The sequence below is a fragment of the Acanthaster planci genome, linkage group LG07 (assembly GCF_054643075.1).
Source record: "Acanthaster planci isolate LZ-2023a linkage group LG07, COTS_SCS, whole genome shotgun sequence".
In the NCBI taxonomy this organism is placed as follows: domain Eukaryota; kingdom Metazoa; phylum Echinodermata; class Asteroidea; order Valvatida; family Acanthasteridae; genus Acanthaster; species Acanthaster planci.
The window spans coordinates 7,102,529-7,115,464 of record NC_141783.1 but is presented as its reverse complement, the minus strand read 5'-3'; the positions used below and the strand labels follow the sequence as shown (position 1 = coordinate 7,115,464).

Below are 12,936 nucleotides of genomic sequence, written 5' to 3'. Positions count from 1 at the left end.
AAGTGGGCCTACGTTATCCTTTTCAGGGTTTGCCTTTTCGTTATTACTGATTTACTATCATTAATATTGTTCTAGAAGTTCAAGTAAGCGCACCGAACCGCATGTAATATGCAAATTATTTGATTCGACCCATGTTAAAACCTTGTATCCATTCTTACTATCATTATTTTGTCAGTATCAAATTACAATACGATTTATGGAATCATTCATGGGAAAAGGAGACGGACCATCATTTTCTTGAAAACAAGTACGCTTTTGCTTGTAAGGCTCCTACTCCATACTCCGCTACTGAACTGGAGGCATTTTTGAATTAACTAAATAGCTGCAGTTCTTTGAAAGACAAACCAAAGTTTGTAAATATATCATCCAGGAGTGAGCATCTTAGAGCATCAGGCAGCTTCTTAAAACGTAGGTCACGGTATAAATTAGGGGTTCTCACACATCCCACCTGCCACTGAGCATATCGTAACATGACGTGCGCCCTCTTTCGAGATAAATAGAAAGGGTTTTTGTGGGGTCTTGTGCCCTTTCTATTTACTAAGTTTTCCATAAACACTGTAAATGGAGACCAGACGTACGCCAATTTTCAAAAACGTTGAATTAAAACTTGTACACGGCGCTAAATATTATTGAATGTACAGGACACTTACGAAAACGACAGGGAAATAAAATAACTTTCATTTTTGTTGGTAATAGTCGTGGATAGTTAACCTATGTAAGAAACATATAATAGATCACACATTTATTAAATAAAGAGGTATTTTCTTTAGGCATCATCTACACGATGTGCGAAAGCACTGATTGGGGTTTTAGTTGTTTATCGTTGCTCGCAATGTGTCATCGATGCCATGCATGCACGCGGCCCGTGTGATGATTGCGATGATCTATGCAGCCTACATCATGTATGGACCACCTGCTGAGTGACGTACTGTTTACTAATGACCTGGGAGCAAAACGCGGTTTTTGAAATTATTGAAAATTGGAAGCAACATCATTTGTGCTCTTACCCAACACTGAAGTTCTTCGTAATAAGGCCGCTTTTGGCCTGACCTGCTGACGACTGCGACTGGCAAGAGCTAACTGCCCATGCAGTAGTACCTTGAGTAAGTCATGATGTCGGCCCTATGCATGTTGTAACGTTAGGCAGTCCCCTCCTTCCTTAGGCAATGGCCCTAGGCCTAAGTTGGTTATGACGAGTATGGTTAAAAATTCTCTTTTTCTTTCAAAACTAACGTTAGAATAGAAAACGCTCTTCATCATGTTCATGAGTGAGCAGGGCCATGAGAATCGAGTGTGCTTTCTAGAAGCAGGACTTTGCCACGATGTCATGGACATGATGGAGGTTGTGGTTACATGTTGCTCCATTTATTTACATGTAAATGATGTAGGCCTAGAAGTACTACTGGACTCCTTGTTTGGTCTCTCCATCACCAAATCAAATGGAACGAGGAGCCCCCATGGCATGCATGATTTAGTTCAACTTCCAGGTGCATGTATGTACATTCATGTGTGTATGATTGCTTGATTGCAATGAGCTACATATATAATTATAAAGTAGTCAGTTGTTTGGAAAACTTTCTCAGAATCTACTTCCCATTTTTAAAACAGTCTGTCAGAGTTTGGATTACGGTGATGCAATCAACAGCCTCAGAACCATCAGAAATAAACCTGAGCATCCCCACATTCATGTAAGTAAGCTTATTCCTTTTCAAACAAATTTCTGACACTCGTGGAGGTACATGTAAAGGTAAATATGTAGAAGTTATTTTAATTCAGAAACTTGATATAATTTGACCAAAGGAAAACCTTTCGGAAACAGCTTGAAGGCCTTCAGTTTTATGACACTAAATCAATTTGCACTTTGTAAAATTTAGACTTTAGTTAAATGAATGATGTAAGAACATTTCTTGGTTCTGTAAATTTGTAAGAGTATATTATATCTTTGCAAAGTTTTTTTGGGCCATGAAGGAACCCTTAATTGTACAATTGCTGTAAATTTCACTTCGTTTGCATGAAAGTCAATGAAGTTTTCAAACTGAACAATAACAATGCTTCAGTGCCACAACAAGATCTACATGTTCATGTACATATATAAACATGTATATTGTTTCTCAGCATTCAAATTAAGGATGTATCAAAAATATTGAATTTCTACTGCTTCATTTGAAGAAAATCATTTCTTTTGAATCTTTTGTATATTTTTTTGCCAGGTGCAGTGGAAACCAGATTAGTTTTTGTGTACTCTATACTAAAACCAGTGATTTTATCCTTCAAAATTTTCATTCCCAACTCATCAAACTGTCAATTTCTGGACTTTCTAAACTTTCATTGTACTTTCATGCTCATGAAAATTACATATTACATGTAAATTAAACGCTTATCATGGTTGAATTTTGGAATTTACAAATATCTAAAATGGACAATGTTTGTCACTTAATCTAAGTTAAAAAAGACTAAAAACTCAAAAAGATATTTGGTTGAAGCAAACATCAGTTGCAGAATACATTGATCTGTCAAAAGAAGGTGACAGTTTTGTTTGGGCAGAAAAGCGTTTCCTATCCTGTGTCTTGAAAAATATTATTTTGAGATCCTCTGTTCACAGTACCAGTGCATCACTTTGCAGATTTATTTTACAGTTTCATTTGCATTCACTGTCAGGCCTGAAAGTTACAGTACATTCTCATTGGCTTATAGGCCTTGTTGCCTCTTTAAAACGTGTAGAGAATTTTTTCCTGTTTGTTTTGTCTGACTGCTCAACTGCTCATGTCAAAAGAAAAAAATAGATTAATAAATAAAATAATAAAAAAAAGCTTCTACCCTGAAACCAGCTCTCCAGAAGCCCTTGCAGTTCAAAAGATCTACATGTAACTAAAGTTTTGGTATGTGGAATGAAACAGTTTATTTTATAAGGTAATAAAAAAGAGCAAATTTATAAAACTCTGGTTCAGCTACATTTGTTTTTGCAATACATTGCAAAAACATTACTTGATTACACCCATTACTTGAATCAACTTTACCCAGAATTTAGAAGGCTAGTCTTTCACATGCACACGTACGGTACACAGTGTGTACATGTCTTCTATCTACTGTACATGTACATGTAACAAATAGGTGCTAACTTTACACTCCAGTGCTGACAGTAACCCTATCTGCAAGGCTTGTTACCATTCTGGGATTGTTGAGTTCAAACAAATGCATGGTTGAGTCCTTCATCGAACCTGGCTTCGTCTGCAGTGAGAAGTGATCTTGTTACCCCGGACACTGGCAGTAATTGTTTTGTTGATGCCAAGATGTGGTGTGCTTATAAATTATAATGCAGACATGATAAATGGCAAATTTAGTTAGTGTACATGTACATGTACAACTGTACTTGTACATGTACATGTATTTTAAGCATCAGGACGGGTGGAATGTTGCTCGTACATGTACAATACATGTACATGTGCACCTGTAAGTACCCATCAAAAGAATGAGAGGACTAAAGAGTACAATAGGGTGTACAAGCCCATTTTGAACAAAAGAAATAAATTACTGGGTTAGATTACCACACAACCACCACAGTCCAGTATAAAGGAGCATATAGTACAAGAAGCTGTACATGTACGGTACATGCTGAGCTTGCACTCGGTGTTCTTTGATATTAAACCGGAGTTGTTTTGTGTCACTGTTTGAAAAGATGGTCAATTGTCGCAGTTTACTAGACACCACAATTTTGTGACGTATACTACATTGCAATGATTGCTTCCCTTGGGTGAAATTACGGGCAACGTTTGTGATGAAATACAAATGCCATGCAGAGAAAAGAACTCCAAGTGGGTCTTTGAGGAAGTGACCTGCATTACCATTCTTGACCTACTGCTCTGACAATCCTAAATTATCTAAAAGGTTAGTGCTAAAAATGTGTAGCAACTTGGTTTCCAGGGCAAAGAAACTTTATGCTAAGACAAATGTACATGTACATTGTTTTAGGCTAGGTAAATGCACATTGCACACTGGTGTGATGGGAAACTCTGCAGGTACATGTATAGGCCTAATATTTCAAGATAAGGTGCATAATAAGAACATGCATTGCATACTGGTACTTAGTACTTAGGCTGTATCTAAATATACATGTAAGAATTCTGGAGTCAGAATCTGGAAACATTTCCAACCATGCTATAGAAAGCAGTTTGTGCATATTGGACATCCAAAAGGGTTTGCCTGTTCATAGTGTGAATTCACAAATAAAGTATGACTGGATGTGTATGTACATGTATGTGTATGCCCTTGAGACCCTTTCTATTCCAATTCATTAAAATCCTACTGTACTCCTGGTTTCCTAAATAATACATCAGTACATCATTCATGTACAGCATGATGGTGTGGTACGTATGCGTTATTTTGATGGAACTTACTCAGTGTGTGTGTCCCCAGTTGCCCAAGTACATGTACTTTGTACTTTTTATAAAGCATTTGTCACAGCTCTTCATTGCAACAGATGACGATCAAATGCAAATGGTTGCAAAACTGATTGGGGAATTTCTGTTCTTCTAAACCCATACATACATGCACAGGGGAACTCATGTCAAATTTTTTTGCCCAATATTGACTGGCAGCTCTTGTGTTTGTACTTTGTAATGGAAGACAATTAAATGTACACACAGGGGCTTTATCTTTAGCCTAACTTCCAATAAGCAAATTTTCCTGGCACCAAGTTGCATGTACCATATCTGATACATGTGTTGGACTGGCATTGTAATGTTTGTCAGCAATCAGATGAGTTTGATACCATTCCACAGTCAGTTGGAATGTAAACACTTGAGTGATAGTGGTGAGCGGCTGCACTTTGATTTATTAGTTGCCTGTCTGGGAAATTAGTGCTTAGTACTGTTTGTATTGACATTAATTGGAAGAAAATTTATGTTTGTTGGTGTACAAAATGTAAATACGGTAATTGCCATGCGTGTCTGTGAATTTCATCGGCTTAAGTCACTCTATATTTTAAAGTCACTGTTACAAAGGAAAAGTAATATTTATGCTACATGTACATGTAATGTGTGAAGATGTTCACAAGGGATTATTTTCTGCATTTACCACTCAAATGTTGTTCCTTTATTAATAAAAACTCAAAATTACATCATAATCTAAGTGCATGTGCAACTCATATCACCGAACTTGACCAAATAACACAAGTTTGAAAAATACGTTCAAAAAATGCCCAAAGTTACCGTACAACAAATACCATAATCTGTATTGAAATGTACAGGATGCATTTACAGTATGTTGCATTTCAAACGAACATAGCTAACTTACTATATTGGCATTGTCTTTGATCACACTTCACAAATACTGATGTACATGTACTCCAATATTTGAAAGAGTACCAACGAGTAGGAACCATCCATACTATAGGATGACTTCCTTGGGATGTGTTGCCATGGTGATGAAGATCACAGCTAGGATTATCACTCTTCTTTACCTTAGGGAGCAGTTGTGGATAATGCACAGGTGACATCAAAATAGTTAATTTGATATGAAGCACTCACATCTGAAAAAGCAAACTCATTATTCAGTAACATTGACGGCTAAGCCTTCCTTCGCCACAAATGAACTTTGCACATTGACATACGGGACATGAAGCATCTGTACATTGCATACATACATGTACATACTGTACATTTACAGTGCCAGGGCATAAAAATTTTGGTGGTGCCTTGTTTTTAGTACACAATCTTCGTAGTTACCTATACTTTTTAAAATGAATTTGTTGTCATGGGCACGCATTGAGAAATTTGGCTTTGGTTTGATTGTATTCAGCTTTTTATTAGTACTTATTCAGGTGATTTCAAATACAAATTGATTTTGAATATTTAAAGTGCTGCAGGCTTATGGTACATTATCAGTATCGACAGATCTATCAATACATGTACACATTCATGTGTATGTATGTAATTTTGTTAGGTTCATGTTATCAAAACCCACTTCTTGGTATTGTAATGTTTATAGCACACTCAACATTTGTCAAAATAAGGCCACCTCCTTCATGCAGTCAGCCCCAAACTGACGCGTACCGGTACGTGTGCATGCATGTGTACCCTTCTGTAAGAGTTTATTCCCAGTTAGAAAAATTTGAATGCGTCTTATTCAGTGTCTTAGAATACATACATTTTTTGTACTGGCTTCTTTAGGAATATTAACAATTGAAAACCAAGTGCTAAAAATATGCCAGCTCGGTATGTGATTTGTACTTAAGAGATCTGAAGTTTAAAAGATGATTAAATACATGTACAGTGTACACCATATTTTGTCTACTGTGAGTAAAAAATAACTGGCCCTTGGAAGTCTGTTCCGAATGACAGCTATGTGTACTAGTAGCAAAGTATTTCTTCCACAGTACTGGGGTTTTGTGATGCACTAGTAAATATAGCATTGGTATTGGTATTTATATGATGTTTGTGTATTTCTCTTCCCACTTTATAACAACAATCCTCTCCCATGAACCTGGATGGCAAGCTGCCATTGTGTTTTTGTGGGTAGCTGGTCTCCTGTAATTGATATACATACGTAGTCTCTTGTGTGCCTTCTCCTGATGGATCAGTATCCTCAATATATTAAGGTGTAATTACTGCAGTGTGTCAACATGACACTGGATGAATTCCCTTGTCCCCCTGAAATATTCATGGCACCATCAAATGTTAATGGAAAAAAGTTCTACTTCCTGTCAAACAAAAACTGAGAGTTTGATTGATTTGTTTTATCTTATGTCCTCACTGCTTGCAAAGTGCATTACATTTACACGAACAGTGTATGTTACATGTACTCGTATGTGTGTTCTTTTCCCTTTACATTAGTTCCTCATGAATGGTTAAGAGAGAGTGTTGTTGAGGTTTCTTTCCAGTCACTGTTTTCTTAAAGTTCACTGTGCTCTGATGGATTGACCACTTTTTCATCATGTACATTATGTTGATGAAGTGACACCAAAGGGGGCTTTTTCAAGTACATTATAAGCTATGAGCAGGCTTTTTGGTTTTGGTGAAATCTTTGGTTTACTCTAAATTTACCCAATCCAAAACGCGCCCTCCTATTGTGTCCATCATGCTTTAAAAAGGCTAATAGTTTGGCTGACACAGACAGTAACCTGTACTTCTAAACGTGTACATGTACGTGTACACATACTGTACCATACTGTCTGTAGATTTGTGGTGTTGAATAAAACCACCATTCGATTCACAAGAATTTCTGTCAAATATAAAATCTTGCATGAATCTGAAAAGCTTAGATGTAAATAAGTCCCAGCCAAGCTACATGGTCTTGTTTGCTTTGTGGACAATTGGCTGGTGTTTGCTTTAGCACCTTGTTGCTTACTGTCATCCTTTTGTTGTGGGTCTGTCCTGTTTGTTGGCCCATTCCTACCCTGTGTGAGTGGAAGCAACCATCAACCTAGGGTACTTCATCAGGTGTAGTGGTCCTGTTTCTCTATGTGTTCTCAGTACTTAAGCAGGAATAAATGTGTATTTACCCTTCAATCACATCCTGGGTCACAAAAATAATGATTGTGTGAAATGCAGTGAAAAAATACGTATAGCTGAATTGTCATTCCTGACAGGGTGAATGTACACCCTTGTAAGATAACCACTGGTATGGTACTGAACACGTTTACATTTTAAGTTTCCTCTCTGTCCAGGTTTGTAGGCAAAATGTTTTTACTTTTGTCTTACAAGTTAAGTAACTGTTGTCTCAAAATTCAAAACAGTCATTGATTTTCAAGCTTGCTGTATAGTTTTCAAAAATAAGAGAATTGAAAAGTAAACAAAATCTGTTGATTGTTTGATATATGTTTAATGAACAATTGTACATTCCAAGGTAAATTGATTGATTTGGAAACGATGGCAAATTTTTGACAAGTTGATGTGCATCAACAAATAATAAAATCTGTAAATTTTGCAAGAATGACGTTGCCATAACATTGTGGTTCTGACCTACGTCTGTCTGTGATGTGAATTCCTTTGATTCTTTCATAGACTTTCTAGTGACAGTGATGATACTGCTGTTTGCATTTCAGACCAGAAAGCAAGGGAGGGGAGTTCTCCTTGAAGTTGAAGAAGGACCAAAATTCTGGCATTTCCAGACAGGTAGGCCAATCCACAGTGGCAATGTTTGTAATTGTTTAATCATTAATAGTCATCAGCTTACAGTAAACAGTTTGATTGTTTGTGGTACTTCCATTTAACAGTCATTTGCAAAAGTTAAGGACCACCCATATAAAATTCATATTCATTAACCTGAAGAAAAACCAGACTTAAACCAGTCAGTCGTGGCAGCTTATGTTTATTTTCAGTGTGTAACCTTAGTATCTCAGTTGAACAGCTATTTTGACTACATTTTCACGATATGAAATGTTAACAGTCTAATATTTAGTGTGCCCTCCTTTATTTCTGATTACTTAAAGACTGGCTTTTTTTTACCCATGCTGCCTTGCAGACAAAATGTCACACAAGACCTGCCTTTGCAAAAAATATCATTCAAATGGTATAGCACTACTCTGATGTTATGCACCGCTGTAAAAAAATGTTGAGTAACCATTCAATGAGACCATGTAATGCAGACCCAGTGACACAAATACCGATAAAATTCCAGGTGGCCTTAAACTTTAGCAAATGACTGTACAGCAATGAAAAAGTTGGCAATGAAGAATGATGTCTCTGGCTGGGCCTACACACAGTAGAACTTATATATCCTCACTTGCAGCTTTGTTGCAATTACAGTAAAATCCTCAAGGCACATTTGTGTTGTTTCCCATATCCTTTTCACCAGGTCCTGGTATTTAACATTAAAGTGCCTTCTGTGAAAGCTCCCTGTGTAGACAAGAAATTTCTCATTTCTCAAAAAAACAAATTGTAGTGTGATGCATTATGATCTTGTATGTTCCTATAGCGCCCATGTAAATTTTCTTTGTTTTCTGCTTTCCAATAAGAAAATGTGTTGTGAGAAGCAGGCACTGAGGATTAGAGAGATTGAACCCAACCACTATACAGTAGACTTGGTACCCTTTTAAATTTAAGTGCAATTCGATTTCTGCATAGTTTGAGAATTTGGGTAGATTCAGGATAGTTCATAGTCAGAAGTCAGGGTTATCCAAATTTATTGTAATTTTCATTCATCATACTCTCTGGTTTTTAAAAATCTTTAAATGTACCTGAAGGCTGAGAGTAGCAAGACACATCTGTGAGGTTTACGTCAGCACTGCAATGCTGCACGACTACATGTATAGTTGCTCATTGAAGTCTGCCATCGTATCCAAAGAAGAAAAGGCTGAGGTAATTTTAAAAAGTATTTGCAGCTTCTTAAACGCACATGTACATGTCCATATACTGTACATGTGTGTGTACCACTATATCATAGGGCTGAATCAATTTGAATAATTCACTATTTGAATATTCGACCTTCAATTTGATCGAATATCCGAATATTCGGTCGCACTGACTTGCAGAGTATTGATGAACTAAGGATATACAAAATTAGTTGCAATAACACTCTATGTTGTCCATTATGATCAATATAACAGCTTCTCACATCTAGGAGTATCTCCAGCCACAATTTTGCAAGATCGAAGAGATGAACAAGACCTCTTGCCCTGTTGAAAATGTCTATTCCTTTAAATTGTTTAATGCATAAGTTACTTTCGAAATCGTTGTAAGATTTCTGAATTTTTTCATTTGAATCTGCTTGAAACAAGCCTCCATAGTGCAATTTTTCCCATTTAAAACAAAAGAAAATTCTTCCTTCCTTTTCATGAATTTTGCATTCGAATATTCAAATTAAAAAATATTCAAATATTCGACAGTCGATCAAATATTCGGTTATTCGGATATTTGGCACAGCCCTACTGTATCATAGAAATATTACTTCTTCAATCAAATTCTTACTGGTATTTCTTTCTCTTAAAGCACACAACTTTGCTGCTGTTTTTGTCTTTAATCATTCAAACGGCTGTATTCAGTGAGCAAAAGAAGTCTGGCAGTATACCCAAGCTTTACAAATCTTCAGCCATGCTTTAAGACGCAGGTGTGGGGTGTTAAAAACTAATATTAAATTCATAGAAGAGACCTGTGACTTACATTAATCAGGAATAGGTCATACCCCATCGTACACGCACATGTGTTAGTGTAATATCTAAGTGTAATATCCAAGATTTGTTTTTTTATTACCCCATACCAGGCTGAAAGTGCAACTACAATGTTATGGTGTACATGTACATGTTTAGAGCTTTGTTGAGTATTGTGGTCCCTTCTCTTTTCAACGTTTCCTTTCAATTCCAGTTTTTCAACTCCATATTCATCATCTTTCATTTTCAGTATCACAGTGTGTGTATCACCGCAACAAATCCTGACAAAATTCCCCTCCTGCAATAAAATCCTGCATTACTTGCACACGTAAGCCCAGTAAATGTTTTTGTGACCGTGGGGATAGAACTTTGTATAATAACACAAACCGTCATAACCTTTTATACTAATAGAACTTAAGTTGTTACAGAGCAAACTGTGGTGTGCATTGGGGTGAATAATCCTTTTGCACCGGATTAGTGGCCCACCAATTAGATGAAGACACATGCTGGCATACCGGTAGTACAAACAATATGATGTACATGTATGTATGCAACATTTTCATTTTCAGCCATACATGTACAGTACTGGTATGTGCATATATAATGAACTGTTTTCAAGAATTGCAGATTAAAGAGAACTTAACGGATAATCATAAATTCACAGTGAAACTGCATACATTTTTTTCATTGACATCACAAAATTTCACTTTTTCTTTGCTTGAAATTCAAAGTGTTTAAGTGTGCAAATACAAGGCCATTATACCAGTATGTCCGCACTTAAAACAGTGCAGCCAATTCACTAATGTATTTTTTGGGGGGAGGACTTGGTTTACATTATTTTTAAACATTCTGAGATTTGTGTTTGATATATAAATTAAATAATTTATTTGCTCTCAAATACTTGATTAGACCTACATGTAAATATGAAGTTGAATAGTGATTTGCATACATACATGTTCATCCACATGTACATGTACATGTACATGTATGTTTATGCAAACAATTTCAAAAAAGAAAATTTTCATGGTATTAAATTAGCCAGAAGAAGTGTGCATGTATGTGAAAATACGGTATTATTCGATATACTTTCATTGATCATAATATGGCAAGTGTACCGATACGTGTACATGTAGCTTTCAGACAAGTGCTGATATTTGGTCGTGGATTAGCAAGAGTAATTGACCTTGTCTTGGTCAGTGCGTACAGATTGAAAATGAGCTCATCAGAAAGTTTAAGATGTTGTGAATGAAGGGTCAAGATGCATCTGACTCCCTGTACATACATGTGTAAATTCATGTAAAATTGGGAAAGGGATGTGGAGGGATGTGGAAACATATATTGTACATGTATTAATGTTATATTAATCATAGTGAGGCTGAAATATTAATGAGGGAAGTTGAGGTACATGGACAGTACAGTGTACCCATGTGTTGCAAATTAAATAAAACAGTCATTGTGTAATTTTTAGAAACATTGTAGATGTTTTTCAGCGCTGCATTCTGAGAATATTTTACACAACATGTCATATAAAAGTCCACGTTTTGCTTCCTTTTTCTTGTTTTGTCTTGCACTTCATCATGTAGAGGTGTGCATCAGAACAAAGTAACAGAGTACCTAATCATTTGATGTCAGGAACTGGTTCCAAATGATGAGAGTGGACACTCACAGCTAGATGTAGAAATGATTACATTAGCAGAGTTCATGTTGAACTTTATATTCATTTTGACGTGTTACAAATTACACAGCATGATGCTTGTACCAGTACAACAGCACAATGCAGAGAAATTTACTTATTTACTTTCACATTGGAAAAAAAATGAGTGGGTCTTCTGATTCCAACTTAGGTAGTATGATATCCGGTACTTCACATGCTTCCATTAAACATCATAAATGGGCAGATGAATAGACAGCAGTAATTTAAGGTTTGAAGTCCAAAGGAGCGTTCTAGGAATTGGCAAGTTTTTATTTGTTTATGTCTTTTTCCCTTTTTTTGTTGGGTTTCGTTTTTGAGTACCTGAGTATTAAATGCACACTGCTACCGGTACTTGGTTGGATTTCTGTTGCCCTTATAAAACTTGATTTGAATATTAACAGTAGATACATGTACTTTAACGGAACAATCGTGTCAATAGCTGACAGCACCTTTAAAGTGTACATGTAGCTGCAATTTGAATAAATTTTTCTTAAACACATTATTTCTTAAACTTTAAATTCTTCTTCAATATGGAAACTCTTTTACCATCCTATTTTGAAAAGTGCCCCCTATGAAACAATTGAAATTATTCATGCTTTCCTGGACAACTGAGGGTGTTGATGCTTTGAAGTCATCGAGGGAATACAGAATTCAGTGTATAAGCTTTTCTGTTCAAATTTTGAACCCAGAATTTATTTACTGACAATATTCTGAGAAGTGTATTAATGGTTGCTTATTGCTATGCAAAGAATCACCCTCAGCAGCAAAAAAGGGAGAAAACTGAATTCAGCAAAGTCTACAAAAATGTGGTACTTTTTTGTTTAAAAACCATAACATTGAGACTTCTTCCTTAGATGACATCACAGTTTTGCTCATGAATATGTAAATATCACTAGCAGAGAAGTAAAGAACTCAGTAAATAGTGAAACTACCTAACTGCTGTGTTGACTACTAGTGAAAATAGTTAACTGAGACACAGAGGTGCATTTTGAAGGTTTGTATCGGAACAAAATCGATTGCCGCTACACCTTAAAGCTTTCCCACCCAAAATAATTGAACAAAATTGTGGCTGACATTAAGCTGTGCCTGTTATGTACGTGAAACCACTATGTCACAATACTCCAACCAACCACGCACTTAATGGTACTCTGTACTGCAC

General features: G+C 36.2%; 1 protein-coding gene across 2 annotated transcripts in view; it reads left to right on the top strand.

Annotated features, from left to right (window-relative positions):
- The first annotated feature begins 640 nt into the window (after positions 1–640).
- The window catches only part of ankfn1 (ankyrin repeat and fibronectin type III domain containing 1), a 118,640-nt gene continuing 106,344 nt past the window's right edge, over positions 641–12,936 (top strand). The window contains exons 1-4 of one of the 2 annotated variants that reach the window (XM_022233607.2): positions 641–1,103; positions 1,609–1,688; positions 8,042–8,111; positions 9,182–9,296. The gene's annotated coding sequence lies outside the window, so the exon portion shown is untranslated. The remainder of the gene's footprint in view (positions 1,104–1,608; positions 1,689–8,041; positions 8,112–9,181; positions 9,297–12,936) is intronic. The other variant, XM_022233608.2, reaches the window with a different exon arrangement.